At 46.4% G+C, this 18815-nt stretch overlaps 1 long non-coding RNA gene across 1 annotated transcript; it reads right to left on the minus strand.

Annotated features, from left to right (window-relative positions):
* Positions 1–816: 816 nt before the first annotated feature.
* Positions 817–13811, minus strand: LOC120403245. Its single transcript, XR_005597503.1, has 6 exons — positions 13707–13811; positions 12843–12922; positions 11403–11505; positions 5094–5201; positions 1518–1632; positions 817–997 (listed from the first exon to the last, which is right to left on the minus strand). It is a non-coding gene; the product is annotated as an uncharacterized LOC120403245 (long non-coding RNA).
* Positions 13812–18815: the final 5004 nt, after the last annotated feature.

The following is an 18815-nucleotide window of genomic DNA, read 5'->3' on the forward strand; positions in this document are numbered from 1 at the left end:
CCTCCAAACTGTCAGGAGCCTGTTGTCGATTGTTATGTTTAAAAGGAGCCCCTGGAAGATGAGGTAATAATAATGTTAAACATTAACTGTGTTAGTGCTCCCACTGCACCGTAAATTCACCTCCACCCCAGCACAGTTGGGAATGGCAGAGCACTTTGTAGAGACAGTCAGAAAGTGCAGTTTTCTAATTGTGCTTTTAGATTTGTCCCTTTTCCCACTGAATTGTGGCACTAACTCTGGACTTAAAGGCTCCTGCTTCTTTGATTGTTTACTCCCACTTCAGAGCCCTGGTTCAGCTCAAAGGTCACTGTCCATATGCACGCAATCCTCATCCCACCATTGGTTCAGCCTCAGCAATGGGGCTAATGTCTGTCTGCATACCTGCAGTGTTGTTTTCAAGGTGGTGGTGAGAGTGCTTTTCCACTCACTCACTAGTGGCAGGACAAAATCTCAAATGCAGAGTGGCAGAGAATGTGCTGACCTCATCATGATAAAGCCTTGGAAATAGGGAGACTGACTATATGACGGCCTTGCAGTACAATTGCAGAGCCCATACTGCAGGGTCTGGCCTTACAGCTGATCTAAATTGAGGTCTGTCATATGGCTATGTCTCTGAAATGCAAATACTACCCTGTCTCATCCAGGAAGATGGTGGGGATAGGGGCATGGCAGTGTGGGAAGAGGTGTAAAATGCAGATCTGTTTACAAACTGTAAAATTCACCTTCCATTGAGTAAATCAGAGGCTTTTCAGCATCCCGGTGGGCTTCTCTCACACACAAGCAGACTCTCATGCTATGCTGTTCCTTTCCCACCCCAATTTAAATGCCTCATGTCTCAACATAGTTACTCTTGTTAAACACATGATGTATTATCACAAGAACAATATGAGACAGGTAGGCTGGAAAGTTGGGTTCTACGCCTGGCTGCGTCAGTGACTTGCAGCATGTCCTTGGGCAAGTCACTCACTGTAACCTCTCGCTGTCTCATCTTCCCCATCTGTAAAATGGGGATAAAAAACCCTACTTTAGAGATGTGCTGAGCCTTAATTAATTTATGTTTATAAATAACTTTTATTAGGAACTTTAAGATGCTTCCAAGACAAGGCCAACAGAAATGTAAAATAGTATTATTGATAATAACAATTAATGAAGTTTAATACACTTTCAGGTGCATCTGAAGTTATTCTATCCTCTTGAAAAAGTTGTCACAACTTATAATTCTACATGCCTTATACACAGTCTGCTCACTTGTTTTGCAACTGTGTTCTGCTTCAAGGAACAAGCCTTGTCACTATCTCCTCTAGGCTAGAGACAAGAACAAGAGCCCCTTTAACTTCAAACCAGAGTCCCATCTAAGGCTGAGTGACCATGGATAAAGCTGGAAAAAGTGGTTTGTTTACTCATTACACTGTAATTAGCTGCGCGCATCTGCTTCTTTTAGTGTATTATATGTTGTCTAACGAAGCGGAGATACACTAAGATAGAAACTTATTAAAAACTCAGGGCTATGAACTTACCCAGAGAAAAGGGCATTGCAGCAGCAGCAGAAGGTCCAAGCACCAGCTGAAGGTCAGGAGCAGCACTTCTGTCTGTGGTTTCCAGGCCGTCTGACACTTGCTGACTCAATTTATTCTGTAAGAAATGTTGGTTTTACAGTAAAATGTCACACACCTAAAATTTCCATTGACATAATATCTGAAATTGCCCTTTTGAAGATGGCTACAGCACTTCTGCTAAAGGTAATTGGGCCTGTTCTGTGTTCTCTGAGTCTCATGCCAATTTAGAACTGAAAGTTTGTATTCGTTTTTCATGTTCCACTTTCATTAAGATGAGAAAATTTTTGGAAGGTTATGTGGACTAGAGTCCAATGAAATGCTTCCATATTGTCCTCAGTTATCTTTGTTCAGTTACTAGTAGATCTGAAGCATTGGTGGCAAACCATGAAACAAAGGGCCACGGTGAGAGGTGATGTGTGAGGTGAAATAACTTGCACATCATTAAGAGGGCGTAAGAGAGTTTAACTTGGTAGAAAGTGTAACAAAATATAAGTTAAATCCTATCCTCCTGCATGTTGCTTTTCCTGATGCACCTCTGTCTTTCAGTCCATCAGCATGTAGAAAGTGTAGAATTATGCAAGTGGCGGATTGGTCCCGCTGTTGTGGGGAACTTTCCTGGCTTATACACTACCTTGGTGGAATTGGCTAGCGAAAGGATCGGAGTCTTCACTCCAACTCCTTTACCTAGAGGCCTTCCTGACCTCAAGGACTCCCGTTTCACTCTCCTGGGTGGCAGAGTCCTCGTAACCCTGACAAGGCTGGGCCCAGGATTCCTGGGGGGCTCAACCCCCAACCTTGTGGTCACTTAGGTCAGGGTCTAGGCCAGGGGTCGGCAACCTCTGGCACGTGGCTCGCCAGGGTAAACAAACGGGCTGGGCCAGTTTGTTTATCTGCCGCGTTGGCAGGTTCGGCAGACCACAGCTCCCACTGGTCGCGGTTCGCCGTCCCAGGCCAATGGGGGTGGTGGGAAGCCACAGCCAGCACATTCCTCAGCCCGCGGCGCTTCCCGCCGATGCGGCAGGTAAACAAACTAGCCTGGCCCTGGTGAGCCATGTACCAGAGGTTGCCGACCCCTGGTCTAGGGTGTTCCCACTCCATAGTGCTCTCTCCCTGACCCACTGAGCATTACATATAGTTCAAGCAAATACACTTTATTAAACAGCAATCAATTTAAAAAAGAAGGAAAAACTGGGAACGGTTAAAGGAAAATACATAACTCCACTCTGTGGCATCGGGACATCACAACCAGCATCTCTGGAATGTAAGGGAAGTTCACAGTCTGTTCCTCACACGTCCCAGGCCCTGGCTGTGCTGCAGGGATGCTGCGGGTCGGACACTTGCTCTGGCGGTGGCCACACGTTCTCAGGCTCTAGGTGGCAGGGCCCTTTTCCCCAGTGTCAGGGCTCCCCCTCCCCCTCTGGGGTTACAATCCCCCTCCAAGTCTGGCCTGCAAGGCCTCTTGGCTACAGTGTCTCCCTGCACTGGGCCCACTGCCCAGGGTCCTCCCTCGCTCTTCTCAACTGCTCACCGCACCCAGCCAGCCCCAGCTCCACTCTGCCTCAGCACTGCTGCTGCTCTGCCTCCAGCCCCCTGGGCTGCTCCTTCTGGTTCTGGTTGGCGCGTCTTTGCTCCCCAGCTCAGCCCGGGCTCCTGCTTTCTCCTTAGCTCAGCCCCACTCTGGCCCAGGCAGCTCCAGACCACATGGAGGACAGGACCCCTCCCCTCCTGATTCCCTCATTAGCCTGCCCGTCCTGTCAGGAGTGTTTGCTGACCTGGAGTGTTGGCCTCTCCTCATTGCCCCTGGGGACTGTCAGTCTCAGGGTCCTGGTCTCCCATCAACCCTTCCCCTTTCATTTGGTACTGGGAGATGGCCAACCAAAAATCCCCAATAAGGTTTAGTAAGGGGTCAACCTTACATTTAGTTAGACTCCCTTTCTCCCACTTGTACCCACTTCATGACATGTAGTTTGCACCACCTTACACATCACCTTGGAATCTGGTTACATATATTCATTTTACTTACTTGGTTTGACAGAACGTTGAATGTGGTCAGAATGCCTAGCTGGTTGTAGTGACAGCCTGAGAGTGTTGGGATGAGACTCTAGTTCAGAAAGGCTGCCAGAGATCAAATTTAGGACAACGTGAACATGAAAAACACAGGTGGCTCAGGTGACTGGTGATAGGAAATAGACCTTTTGCCCTAGATCACTCATTCTAATCTCACCAGGCTGGTAATGATCTAACTTACCGGTAATTATTATGTGATGGCTGTGATTTGGAATATGTGAAATGAGTCGATGGTCTAAATCCAGTTCCTTGTGGACAATAAATGAATTGCTTCTGAAAAGTAAGGCTAACCCTAACCTTCACCTCAAACTGAACCTTTTGTGAGGTTCAAAAATGATGATAAAGTTTTAGTTTTCATGTTCACTGCTGCCTCTGCACACCTGGTTTCTTGCTGGAAGCCAAAGTACCAAAATACAGTGAGAACGGCTGTTCTTCTCGTATTTCTGGCTGGATAAAAAAAACAGAAGTACTAGAAGTCTCAAGAGAGCCTTTTCTCATGAGATTTCCAGCCCAGTTTTGCAAATCAGGAAATTCAGACTGTCAGAATAAGCTTCAGATATGCTTTCAAACATCGCGGTGTTTAGCTGAATTGAACCTCTGACTTATTTGAGGTTCTTCCATCACTAGGGTGACAGGTCCCCTTGTCACACTACTACAGTTTGTCCCCTTATTTGTAGCCTCAATAAGGCCAAAAACTGAATGGACTTAGAGAGTCACTACTTTCTCACCATGAGAGGAGGTCACTCTGTAACAGGGTGCTGGCACATTGGTAGGGCTATGTGTGGGAAGCTTGCACTGCGGCCCAATATGGTTCTTGTTGTCTACCAAAGACCTCCATTCCAAAGACTGTTAAACAAGCAGTGTCTACAAGCCTTCAGTTCACTGAGGGTCGAATTTACCCCTATGCAGAGGACCAAGGTCAATGCATCCCTTAAACCCTATTCAAAACGTAACACATAAAGACACAAGGAAAATAATAGTACAGGGATTTTACAGTGATGTGGGAATAATTTTTACTTTAACCCTAAATACCATTTTATTTAACCTCAATGTCATGATGCAGCATTTCTGACATAAATCATTTAGACTAACAAAAGTGAGAGATTATCGGGTTTGTGTGGGATGAAGGTAAATATGAATTTTGTAACATGGCACAGATGAGAGGTAAATTATGGTGAAGCAGGCATCTTGATCCCACCTTTAAGGAAAAGCCGAATCCTCTTCCACAAAACCAAGGCTGACTCATTGCTTAATGAACTGAACATTGCTCACAAAAGCTTAGCTCTGAGTTCCTTTTTTATATACTGAATGTGTCTTCACGAAGAACCACAAAATTGCACTTTGCCTTAGAAACGCCTGCTGCATAGTAGTAATAAATCCCAAGGGTAACAAAAAGGTCCTAGAGGAATTGTTTATTTAACCTTCTTAACCTCCTCCCCCGCTCCCACCCTAGTACCTAAACCCACTCACTTGCTTATTAGGAATTATGAGGTAGGTTCCCAGGGTCACTGCTTTTACATTGTGGTTCCAAAGAAGTGTAGAAACTGTTCTGTTCTTTCCTTGTACTTGCTAGCACCGCTGACAATGAAAAAAGGAAAATATAGACATAGCTTATGTCTCAGTGGAGCCACAGCAAGTTACTGCTATGTTGCACTTATAAACCATTCACAGAGTCTTTCATCCAGTGATCTCAAAGCACTTTACAAAGCTGGGTAAGTGTTATTATCCATATTTTACAGCTGGGGAAGCGGGCCCAGAGGATAAGGTGCTGTCTAAAACTGGAGAATTTTTCCAAAAATGGTGCAGCTGCTCCAGAGTTAGCAAGGTCAGGAGCCATAATGCAGATAGCTCTCCAGCTTCAGCACTGAAAACAGCTATTGGAGCCACAGACCTGTCTACATAGGAAGCTACAAACGTTGCTAATACCAGCTGCACCAACATGAGCAACAGTGGATTTTTTTGTAAAAATTCTCTAATGCAAAGAAGGCCTCAGCAACTCGCCCAAGATCACAGAACCAGTTAGTGTCAGGGTCAGGAATAGCTTTGCTCCCAGCATGATTAGGGATATGAGTAAACCATTGGGCTGGGAGGCTGGAATCATTTCCTGGGAAGTGAAACAGGGAGGCCAGTCTTAGAAGACCTCAGTGCTATTACTGCAGAGAAATATTCCAAGAGATTGCCCGGTAGAACATGATCCAGATGCTAGAGTGAATTCAGTCTGAAACACCTCGATTCCTTTTGCCTCTGGAAACATGTTACAGCAGATCTACTCCAGCTACTAATGCAAGAAAACAGTGGTGCTAAATGGCCCAGGAAGCCTTTTCCATAGAAAAGCACCACTTTTTGTCACATTCCGTTATTTTTAAACCAGTCCTCTCTCCTATTTCGACTGTAAGCTCTTTGGGGCAAGGGCTGTCTTTTTTGTTGTTTGTACAGAGCCTAGCACAATGGGGTCCTGGTCCATGACTGGGGCTCCTAAGCACCATGGTAATACAAACAAATAATAATACATTGTCACCAAAACTATTATAGACCTAGGTTAGGACTGATCTCATCTGTGAAGATTTCCACTAGTCATGTGACTAGACCTTTGGTAATAGTGCAGAGCAGATGGGCTAAGTCTGAAATTGCACTTTACCTCTGTGTAGCCCTTTTTCTTACCCTTTGACCTATCAGTTTGAATGCTGCTGACAAAGGTTTTCAACAGCCCACTTTGATTACAATATCTCAGGTACCTGCTTCAGTAAAAGTCAGTCAGCTTGACTCCCTCACCTTGAGCCTCCATGGGTCTGGTTGACAGTGTAGTCACTGATGTGTGAAAGCCAGTGTTCCCTTGCTCACTCATTTGCTCTCAACCCCCACACCCCATGGCCATTGAAATGTTGCTTTTGGCAGGACCTAGGAGGTAGGGGAGGGACAATTAGCATGAACACTCATTGTTTTCAGAATGTTTTTCTTAATGTCTCAGAAAAAAAGAAGGATCAGGTTGAAAGGTCATTTGACCTCTTTGTTTTCTTTGGAATGGGAGATTCAAACCCTTCAGAAAGTGTTTTATTAGTTCTTCTGAATTTCATTTTCCACTTGGGTTTTCTCTCTAGGCATTGCTCTTTGAAGGCACCAGCAGACAGTGCCCATGTTTATCAAACTGGGGGGTTATTTAAGGAGAAAAACAACATCGATTCCTTGGCTAACAGAAAGCAGTTCTTTTGTATTTAATTTTAAAAATAAGAGACAAAATTCCACTCCGTTAATTTCAAGGGATTGAATAGCTCAGGGGATTGATAAAGGGATATAGAGCTTTTTGCCATTGGGGGTTAATTTGTCTTCAACTAAGGTTGATATTAATCAAAAGTTGTTTCATTCACTGCTGAGCAGATAGCAATTCAAAATAGGTTTGTGGCCTTAGTGAAGTTTGTAGTGGACAGAGGCTGGTATCACAAATTGGCACAAAGTTGCATTATTGATTGCAGTCTCAGCACACAAGCTACTGAATGAGTGGACCCTACCAAATTCACGGAAATGAAAAACGTGTCACGGACCGTGAAATCTGGTCTCCCCCCATGAAATCTGATCTTTTGTGTGCTTTTACCCTATATTATACAGATTTCACAGGGGAGACCAGCGTTTCACAAATTGGGGGGCCTTCCCCTAAAGGGACTTGTGGGGGGTCACAAGTTTATTTTAGGGGGATCATGGTTTGCCCCCCTTACTTATGTGCAGAGCCATCCTGTCTATAGGACTGACCAGGGCAATTGCCCCGGGCCCTGTGCTTTGGGGGGCCCCGCGCTTCGGAATGTGGGGGTCCAGTGCGGCCTGAGAGGTTAGCGGGGGGCCTGGTGCCCAGGGCCGGCTCTAACTTTTTTGCCACCCCAAGCAAAAAAGAAGAGCGCAGCCCCGCTGAAACATCCCCCCGAGCGCCGCCCCACCAAAACACGCCCCCCGAGTGCTGTGCCACGCCGCCGAAACAAAAATAACAACAACAAAAAAACCTGGAGCGCCGCCCCACCGAACCAAAAAAAAAAACAAAAAATCACAACCCAAGCACCCCCCGCCACCCCGAGATTGGCCGCCCCTTACAAGGTGCTGCCCCAAGCACGTGCTTGGTCGGCTGGTGCCTGGAGCTGGCCCTGCTGGTGCTGGCAGCAACAAGCGACCCAGACCCAGCCTGCCCTGCTCTGCTCCACTGGCTCCCGGTGTCGCTCAGGGGAGGGGGCAAAAGCCAGAAAGAGGTGGGGTGGGGGCAGGGGCTTGGGGGAATGGGTGGAATTGGGACAGGGAGAGGCAGGGGGAGAATAGGTGGGGAGGGGGCTTGGGGGAAGGGGTGGAGTGGGGGCGGGGCCTAGGCCAGAGCAGGGGAGGTTGTCCCGGGCCCCGTACCCCCTTAGGGACGGCCTTGCTTCTGTGCTGCCTTCAGAGCTGGGTGGATGGAGAGCAGTGGATGTTGGCCAGGTGCCCAGCTCTGAAGGCAGAGCCACCACCAGCAGCCGTGCAGAAGTAAGGGTAGCAGTACCGCACCCCCCCCCCCACAATAACTTTGCAACCCCTCCCCCCAACTCCTTTTTGGGTCAGGACCCCTACAATTACAACACTATAAAATTTCAGATTTAAATAGCTGAAATCATGAAAATAATGATTTTTAAAATCCTATGACCGGGAAATTGACCAACATTGACCATGAATTTGCTAGGGTCCTGTGAAGCATGGTCATAATATGATCCTGGGTAGGCAAATGTGACCTAGTGTATACAGCAGTGGACTAGGAGTCAGAAGGACAGGGTTCAAGGCACTGTGCTGTGCTTCAGTTTCCCTATCTGTAAAATGGGGATAATGAAACATACATCCTTTGTAAAGCGCTTTGAGAACTACGGACGAAACGTGCTATATAACGGCTAGGTGGTATTATTACTTTGAGGTGGTCAGGTTTGGGATACTATTAAGTAGGTTGGTGTGGGGAAAGCTTGTGCTGCCACGTGCTATCCTGTACCTGTTATGCAGCTAAATAGAACACATCAGTTTTTAGTCCCCTCAGTTTAGCCCCTTCTAATGAGCACCATGTTCACCAGAGTAAAATGTAGCTTAAAAAAAAAATTACTTTCAGGGTTGTTTAGAGTGACCATCCCATGGCTTCAATGAAGCTGAATTGCCATAAGAAAATAGTGCTGCCTGCATCCAAGAAACAAATCTTAAAAGCTGCATCCCACTCTTTATCAGAACAAAGCATAAAGATGTACAGTAAAGGGAGGGGGGGAGAAAAGGGAGCATGGAACAACTGGGGAGCAAGGAAAAAGGGAAGCGGGAATAGGGTAGCAATTGTGGGGTAGCAAAAAAGGAGAGAAGCAATTAGAGGACAGGAGGGAAGAGAAAAACAGATACCAGATATGAGAAGAAGTGTGGAGAACAGGAAAAGCATGTCAGATTCGGGACATGAGAGAGAAGGAGCAAAAAGTAGAAGAGAGTAGTGGTCTGATTAGATATGAGCCACACTTGTGATATTCAGCTCTGCAGTGCATATGGTTTAGATTAGAGCCAGGTCTAGCATTTGGATTTGATGGCATCAAAATCTTGCGAACCCTTCTTGTGAGATTTCAACCCAAAATGTTGGCAATCTCATGAAGATCAGCTGTTCTTGTGAGATTTTCTCCATCTGGGGACACACCAGAAGCACATCAGAAAATAGGCCCCTCTGGTTTTGGATCTGACCTGGAACCAAACCCATCCAAATCTGGAATCAAAAGTGGTTTTGATGCAAGAATCCAAATATATACCCAACCAAAATGTGAATGGAAGAAGATGGATTTCAATTTCAGGATCTAGTTTGAGCCTCTCTCTAGTTATGGCCAAAATACTGAAGATCATTTTGGAGTACGGGATGGATGAAGAGAAGTTCTGGGCACCATTTGTGAGAATTGCTGATTAATTCTCCCTACAAATTGTCAAAAGAAGAGAAACGCTCCTTTAACATGTCTTCCTATTCCTATTTCCACCAAACTGGTTCAAATGTCCTCCTAGGAGATGGGAAGAAAAGTAGGGAATACTGCTGCATCAACCAGATATTTCTGTTTTTTGTGCCCTTAGGTTTATTCTTTTCCCAACTGAACTGGCACATACATCTGTGCTTAGAAGCTCCTTCTGCTTGGGATCTGCAGTCCACTAACTGCCCTCCCCAACGTACACACAAAACCATTATTTCTCTAAGTCCTGGCACAGAGGTGGCTGCACACAAAGTCCCCTCATCAGAAGTTGCCCAATCACATTTGCTCTGTGATTTCATGAAGAAGCAGGGCTCAGTCCCGTACTTTCTCCCTACATTTTCCAGTGTGTGAAATGTAACATTAATAAAATAACAATAATACCTAGCTCTTACATCAAACTTTTCATTTTTAGATCTCAAAGTGCTTTACAGAAGAGGTCATTATAATTGTCCTTACTCAGATGTGTAACAGTATTGATTCAGTGGAAGATATATTTGGTGTTGGTAAAATGTTTATAACTTATTGCAAAGACCTCAGCGACAAACACAGTTTTCTTTGTCAGGGAGGGAGGGCCAATCTGCTCTCCATATTTACAAGTTACCACTCCCTTCCTAAAGGCTGTGCCTTGGGATGATCTTCCTCCAGCTGTGAGGGCCAGGGATTCTCCTCAAGAGATTGCCTGACAGCACCACTCCTAGATGAGTAAGTGAGGATCACTGCAGACTCATATAAGGTGCTTCCTCCCCCAAAGGTTGATCCGAATGCCTCTGTAGTGCTCCAAGTCCTGTCAGCCCCAGGAAGCAAGAGGCAAGCCTGGATGAAGCTTTTCTTTACAAAAAAAAAAAAGGAGTCTTGCCACCTCTTTTCCCCACTAAGACATAGTTTTAGTGTTCATGGAGACAGCCATCCATTTTGCAATATGGCAGAGCCCTGTATTAAAGGGCATCAGATACCTTTGGATAAATGGGATCCCATGTCGAATGGCAGGGAGAAAATGGATGCTTCACATTTATGTCAGGGGATGCCATAATGCTTTGTTTAAGCAGTAGAGTTGGTACTTTATGGGTTTGGCATGACAGATCCAGTTCTACAAAGAAAAATCCACTGAGAATTATAGCTTGAATCGGTGTGAGTTTTGGAGGTAGGCAGTATATGTGAATATGAGCCACAAAAACAAAATTTTGACCCTCTTTTCAAGCAGGGTGACCAACGCCCTGGCAGCTCTGTAAAGCATTGACTCTGTTACCTAATCTCCAGCTGTGGGCCCTGCTTCGTGCCAAGTCTCCTTTGGCTCTGTCTAGTAATAATCGTTTCTGGAGTCCAGCCAGGGACTGCTGCCAGTTCCAGTCACACTCTGCTAATGCAAGAGGCAGAGTTTATTAATTCATCGCCAAGGCCCATTGTCTGGGACACTGCCTGGCTGTTTATTTACTCCAATATGGTCTGTATTTACTCAGACAGAGCAAGCGAAGGGACATTGTTTAACTTTGCAAGCCCTTCTGCTGGAGTAGACATGTGACCTTATGCAGGGCTCCAGATAAATGTTCAGAACTTGTGAGTCTTTTTTTAGTAGTATGGCCTCAGATAACTCTGGTAGCTAGTTGCCGAATTGTGGCAATCTCATAACAACGTTCTCATATGAAATGATTGATTGGTTGATTGGTTTTGTCCCATAGAAGCTAAAAGGAGAAAAGCAAGTGTGTAACCTAGAACTAAGGACATAAAATACAAACTCTAAGCTAGGTTAAGTTCCTGCCTTAAAAGAAAACCACAAGACAGGACATGTACAGCTGAGGCTACACTCTACCTTTAATTGACCCGAGTGTTGGGTTGCCACCTGTCTGCATTTGACCCGGACAGTCTGGTTTTTTGGCTTCTGTGTTCAGGTGCCACTTATGGTTGCCAGGTACCTGGGGAAGAGGCAGAGAAGGGGTGGGGCTTCAGAGAAGAGGTGGGGCATGGACAGAGCCTTGGGAGAAGAGGCAGGGCAGGACCTCAGGGTCCCGTTACCAGCAATTAGAAATGTGGCAACTCTACCCCACTGTGTCTATGGATTTTTGGGGGGAGGGTCTTAGAAGGGTATGGCATGTTACAGGATAGTAGTATATTTGCTATAATGTCTAAGGGCACATCAGGGGAAGGCACTAAGGCCCAGTCTATGCATACAGCTGTTGTACTGGGATGGCTATTTTGGTTAGTGGTGTGATTTTTTTGGTACTGATTTAGTTATACCAGGACAACCCCTAGCAATGATGCAGTTATGCTGGTATAAAGGTGACTGAAGGCTACTCTACAATTAAAAATTATATTGACCTAGCTACATCACTCAGGGCTGTGAGAAATGTGCCCTGAGTGCTGTAATTAGGTCTAACTAATGCCTGGTGTAGATGCATCTAAATCAATGGAAGAATTTTTCTGTCAACGTAGCTACGGCTTGTCAGAGGTGGATTAACTATATCGATGGACAACCGCCTTCTGCTGATGTAGCGCCGTAGTGTAGATGCTCCCTACAGCAGCACAGTGGCAGCTCTGTCGTTGTGCCGCTGTAGTGGCAGCAGTATAGTGCCCTGCCCAAATGGGAATAGCTATAGGATATAAAGCACCTTTACTGGTATATCTGTAGCCACTCTATGCAGGTTATCTAAAGCGCTACAATATTTGTTCGTAGACAAGCCCTTGAGGGGAGGGGGGAGACAGAGTGGCAACCTGAACTGTGTATGCCCTTGTTTGGGTTGATTTAAGTCAGATCCTCTATGCTATTGTAACACAGTTTTGTATTTAATTTCCTGTGTTTGTAACTCAAGCCAACTTCCAGTGTTGCATGTGTGAATGTTTGTTTGGGTTTTTGTAAGGGCCTTTCAGTTACTGGAAAGCATGAGGATTTTTAAATAGCTGTTAACACTAAACTAAAAGCCTGATCTTCCTTCCATTGTGGTCAGTGATAAAACTCTGATCGATTTAAAACAGGAATGGTGTTGAGCCCCAAGGGCCAGATTCACCATTGACCCAAGGCCTGTGCTGCCAGCTCAGAATAGGAGCATTTTACTCTCACTTTGCACAGGTGTAAAGGAGCACACAAGGTACAGGGCAGTGGTAAATTGGGCCATATCTTCATTCGTGTCTTGTTTTTTTAAAACAAAACTGGTCAGACACTTCCTACTGTGAAAACAGCAATCATGCTCATCAGCACTATCAGCAACCACTTCCCACCCTGCACACACACACTTTGGGTATGAACAATCAATACCATGGCCTGCATATGAAATCTGCTGGTGGGGTCCTGACTCCTAGTCTTTCAGGAACTATGAGAACAATTGGCTGTCCAAGCTGAAAGAAAGAGAGGGTTACATCAACTGGGAACAATCCCAAGAAGTGCACATGGGCTTATCTTGCTCTGCAATAGCATCTACCCTTATGAGATTCCCCAGAAAGACATTACATTGCATTGCCGTGGTAATGTTTGTTTGCGGTGTTGTTTGGCAATTGTAGCTGTGGTTGCCAGTTGACCCCCACCCCCACCCCTGGTATGGTTTCACGTCAGGTAACACATTGGTTTTGTTTCAGTGACACGGTGATACCATGGTTGGCTGTGCTGTACAGTAGCACAGCCGAGTCTTTGTTATTCTGTCAGCAGAGCTATTTATACATTGTGACTCTCCTAAGGGCTGCTTCCTGTGTTGTTGCTCTTCCACAGGCCAAAGCAGTCTGCCCAGATATGTGGAGTAGCTAATGCCATTCATTTGTTTACTGGTATTTTCTGCGTGGAGCACATTATACTTGTGCTATGTGAACTGTACATGCTCCCTGTTCATTTCTGGGTGTAATTTAAAGTGTTTATTCTTAACTTTATAAGCCCCTGAATGATTAGATCCTAGGTTCCTCTCCGATGTGTGATACTGCAATGGTTCAGATTAACCGAGATGCTGGTACCAACACACCTCTTAGTTTAACTGGGAGGGGGCTGGGGACAGGGTTACTTCTGTGAAGTAGAGTCTATGGCAGGGTCTCAAACACGCGGCCCGCGGGCTGCATGCAGCCCGCAAAGTTATTTTCTGCGGCCCACAAGCGCCTCACAGCCCCCCCCACCCCCCCGCCATCCCCCAGCGTTTACCTAGAGCGGCTCTGGCCCTGCGTGGACCGGGCAGGCTCCCTGCCTGCCTGCCCGCCCTGCCCCCGCGCTGCCCGGGGAAGCGGAAAGAACATGGGGGAGGAGAGGCGCAGGGGTGTGTGTTGATGTTGCTTCAGGCACTGCTCCCAGCAGCTCCCATTGGCTGCAGTTCCCCATTCCTGGCCAATGGGAGATGCTGGGGGCGGTGCCTGAAGCAACAGCAACACACGCCCCTGTGCCCTTGCTCCCCCATGTTCCAGCCGCTTCCCAGATCAGCGCGGGGGCAGGGCGGGCAGGCAGGCAGGGAACCTGCCCTGCCCCAGTGCATGCCGGGCCAGAGCCCACCCCTCGAGCCCCTCCTGCTGTCGAACCCCCTGCTCTGAGCCCCTTGCCGCACCCTGCACCCCGACCCCCTGCCATACCCCTCCTGCACCCCAACCCACTGTCCTGAGCCCCCTTCCGCACCCTGATGCCCTGCTGTACCCTGCACCCTGACCCCCTCCCCTGATCCTCCTGCTGCACCCCGCACCCCTCCTGAACCCCAACCCACTGCCCTGAGCCCCACCACACCCCTCCTGCACCCCAATCCCCTGCCCTCACCCCCTGCTGCACCCCTCATCCCTCCTGCAATCCACACCCCAACTCCCTGCCCTGAGCTCCTGCCACACCCCACACCCCTCCTGCACCCCCTGGGGGCAGGGAGGGGGCAGAGTTGGGGTGGGGATTTTGGGGAAGAGGTTGAAATGGGGACAGGGAAGGGGTGGGAAGAGGCAGAGCAGGGGGTGGGGCCTCATGGAAGGGGTGGAGTGGAAGCAGGGCCAAGGGCGGCGGGGGAGAGGTGTCAGTAATGAGGCCCTTGGGCCAATGTACTAGTCCTCATGTGGCCCCCGTGGTCATTTGAGTTTGAGACCCCTGGTCTATGGGCTAGTCTACACTGGCAATGCTAATGCGCTGCCACAGCAGCACTTTAACATGGCTTGTGTAGTTGCAGCATAGCGCTGGGAGAGAGCGCTCTAAAAAAGCCCACCTCCATGAGGGGCGTAGCTACCAGCCGTGGGTGCGCGGCTACCAGCACTGGGAGCACTGTCTACACAGGTGCTTTACAGCGCTGAAACTTGCTGTGCGCAGGGGGGTGTTTCCCCCCCCCCCCTCCCCGAGTGAGAAAGTTGCAGAGCTGTAAAGTGCCAGGCTAGACAAGCCCTATAACATGCCTCTCCCGCTGGTTCACTTGAGCCCAAATTTGTTGACCTTTAGCTCATGCATGCTGTAAGTTCACTTTATGTCCCATGCTTTTTCTGGGACAGGTTGGCTGTACTGAGTAATGTGGGAAGCCTAGTTTGGGGTGAATTGGGGAGGACATTATTTTGGACATTGGTCCTAATTTGTATATTTTATTAGTTAATTTTTAAACATGCACCCAGGGCTCTAGATCTATTTTTAAATAAACCAAAACAGAAATAAATAATTGCTTGGTATGGGCTTTGATGCTATAGAAATAGCAAGTCAGGAGGGAACACTTTACTAACCTCAACAGAAAAAAAACTGGACTGAGTGAAAACAGGCTCTAAAAGAAAAAGGAAAAAAGACACACCAACAACATGTATTTTAGAAGGAAAGGGGGAAATAGTACAGGAATGAACAAAAGATAAGAATGAAAATGGGAAAGTTATTTTTAAAAATGTATTTTATAGAAGATTTTTATGCTCAGACATTGCAGTAAACCGTGTTGCACATGCATTTCCATTAGAGAGAACCATAAATATGTATGTGGAAGGGAGTGGTAATTGGACAAAGGATACAGATTTCTGAAAACTAATACTATAAGCTGCTCTAGCATTTGCCTGCATTGTTCGTGCCTGCCAATTCATCCCTGAGTACAACAAAAGTCTTTATGTGTATCATATTAAAGGCTACATGCAATTGAACTGAAAATGACACTCTCTCTCCTGCATAGTGAAGGTAGCTCCTAAAAAGACTTGGATTTTTCAGCTTGGAAGAGAGATGACTGAGGGGGGATATGTCTAGAAAATCATGAATGGTGTGGAGAAATTGAATAAGGACATGTTATTTACCCCTTCACATAACCCAAGAACCAGGGGTCACCCAATGAAATCAGTAGGCAGCAGGTTTAAAAGGAACAGAAGGAAGTATTGCTAAACACAACATACTGTTAACCTGTGTAACTCATTGCCGGGGAATGTTGTGAAGGCCAAACTATAACAAGGTTCAAAAAAGAATTAGATAAGTTCATGGAGGGTAGGTCCATTAATAGCTATTAGCCAAGATGGTCAGGGGATGCAATGCCATGCTCAGGGTATCCCTAGGCTCTGACTGCCAGAAGCTGGGAGTGGATAACAGGGGATGGATCATTTGATGACTGCCTGTTCTGTTCATTCCCTCTGAAGCACCTGACATTGGCCACTGTCAGGAGTCAGGATACTCGGCTAGATGGACTATGGTCTGACCCATTATGGCTGTTCTTATGTTCTCCATCTGTGGCAGTGGAAGAAAGAGGGAGACAATCAGAAGGTCCGTGTGGGCAAGGTTTCTGAAGGGGTTAGAACATTTCTATGCAGAATGGCTGCTGGGTACCATCCCAGAAGTAGCTGCATACAGCTAGTGAGTAATTATCCTTATATCTTCTTCTTCAGCGCTTAGCCAGATAGTCAGCCGTAGCTATTGTTCGCCATTTGGTCCATTCCTGCACAATCACACAGGCTTGACGGCCTGAGAGTCCAACATCGGAACTGACTTTATGAACCCATGTAATAGGGGGTCTGCCTCTGGGCCGCCTCCACCCCTCGGTTGGTGGAATTTTAGCACGGATGTTACAAGCCACCCAGAGCAGTTTATAAAATGCTTTGGGATCCTTCTGCATAGAGTGAGCTACAAGGTTCAGTTTCTTTGCATTCCTAAATGTCTGACTAACATAGGGACTTACATGAGACCCATCTGGCAGAAACTCAGTCCACACAAGTTAGAGGATGCTGGTGGGTTGAAGCAAACACCTAGTAGGCTTGCACAGATGATGTATGTCCTGGTTGAGAAGGATCCCAAAATGTTTTACAAGCTGCATATAGGGGACATCGTTGTACATGTCATATTCAACAATTGCTTCTCTCATTAATGTTACAAAATTGTGGCCACTTATTGCATCCTGATTGTCACATGCATGGCATCCTGAAACTTTGCACAATAGTAGGGCAAGAAGTCTGGACCAAAAGCACAGGCATCTACCATTTGGACCAAAGGAAATTCTCTTTTGTTTGCATGGTGTCTGTGACAGGCCGCTGAACAGGTCTGATTCTATACTATGGAGCTCAAGTGTACAATACATTTTTAGCCAGTGCATTACAATAAGTTCACTAGCAAACCCAAAGAGCTTCAGTGACTGGGACTGGAATATAGAATCTTTCATTTTAGATTGCTAGTTCAAATCTGGCCTAGACTGCTATACCCTCTGAAGGCTGTCTAGTATCTGCTGTGAAAAAAAATGGTGGTTGCAGTCCATTTCCTAGTGAGCAACTGTTCCCATGTTACAACCACCACCACAACTGACTAACTGGCACTCTTGTTAGTAATCTCAGAAAATAAGACAACTGAATAGACATGGAGACTAAATTTCACCCTCTTCACTAGAGGTGATCCCTCCAATGCAGGGTTGAGGCATATTGGCAGAGCACTGTGGGGAAGCTTGCCTTTGTCAGTCCTGTTCTGTGGGAGGACTTGGCTTACAGAGATGTGAAAGGTGCCAGACTGACAAGCACAGCATTAATGTAAAATCTGTTCTTTAAAATGTGTCCTATGCTGTAGTAGGTTGTATACCATCTGGTTGAACTATTTGCTGAAGTGGGAGTTCTTATAATTGGCTGGACTCAGACAAGAGACTCACAAGTTTTCATAAGTGTGATTTAGCATAGGTGTGAAATGTCCTCTTCTTCTTTGTCTGGTTTGTCAGCCAGGAGATGTCTGTTCCAGAAGCAAAGGTCAAAAACAGTAGTTAGTGTGCGCAATGTTTGTTTTGTATAAGACCAAAGGCAGGGGCTGCACTTACAACCCATTAGGAGAGAATACATTGTGGGTGCAGTGTTGGGGAGTGCAGAAAGAGCAGCTTTGGAAGTGGACAGCTGGTAAATGATGGGCTGATGCTTGGGTGGTTAAAGACTAAACCAGAATAAATAAATAAATGTTATAAAGAACTGAGCAGGGGACTCCAAGTATTTCTGAACCATGTAGCGGCAAAGAAATGGGTGCCTCAGGGGAGTACTGAGTGCACAGCTCAGCAATTCATTAACTACAGAGACTGGAATGATTAAAGATTTCATATTAAAGACTGAAGAGTGGCCCCATGTAAGGCCAGATACCCACCACTCTCCCTTCCATGCCCACAAGGGTGAGCATCCTACTAGTACCTAAACAAGGGCCAACCCACCTTTCCTGGAAGTCAATGGGAGTTGTATTCTGCTAAGATTCTTACACTGTGCCTATCACAGTAGCATATGAGCACCTACTGTTTTGCTGCTAGCATCTACAAGAGCAGGATCAGACCCTAAATGCATGTTTCATTGGCGCTACCTTTGATAAAGGTAGGCTCCATGTCAGCTTTCTTGCACAGGGAGTGAGTGGCAGCCTGCTAGGTCAGCTCTAGATCCCTGGCTTCCCTGTGACTCTCTCATTCTACTACTTCTATTTTTGAAGATCCTTCTGAATAACATATACAGTTTCAGACCATGGGGAATTATGCTATCCAGGCAGCTGTAGTTTATTTGTGTCAAGGTAGGGGCACTAATGTGTATTTGGCCATTCAGAATCACAATTCTTTCAACATCTTCTAAATCTCAACTTCATCATTTCTACATAAATGGTGTCTGGTAACTATTTCAACAGCTTAACCCTTAAATCACTGGATTCCCCCAGTCTTTACCACTCCCCCAAATGCTTCTCTTTATGTGCATGTGTGTTTGTATGATACACAAGGGCTTAGGGTATGGCTACACTGACGAGTTGCAGCGCTGGTAGTTTGCAGCGCTGGTCGTCCAGCTGTGCAGGGCCAGCGCTGCAGTGTGGCCACACTGACAGCTACCAGCGCTGCAGTGTGGCCACATTTGCAGA

This window comes from Mauremys reevesii, linkage group 4 (assembly GCF_016161935.1).
Source record: "Mauremys reevesii isolate NIE-2019 linkage group 4, ASM1616193v1, whole genome shotgun sequence".
In the NCBI taxonomy this organism is placed as follows: domain Eukaryota; kingdom Metazoa; phylum Chordata; order Testudines; family Geoemydidae; genus Mauremys; species Mauremys reevesii.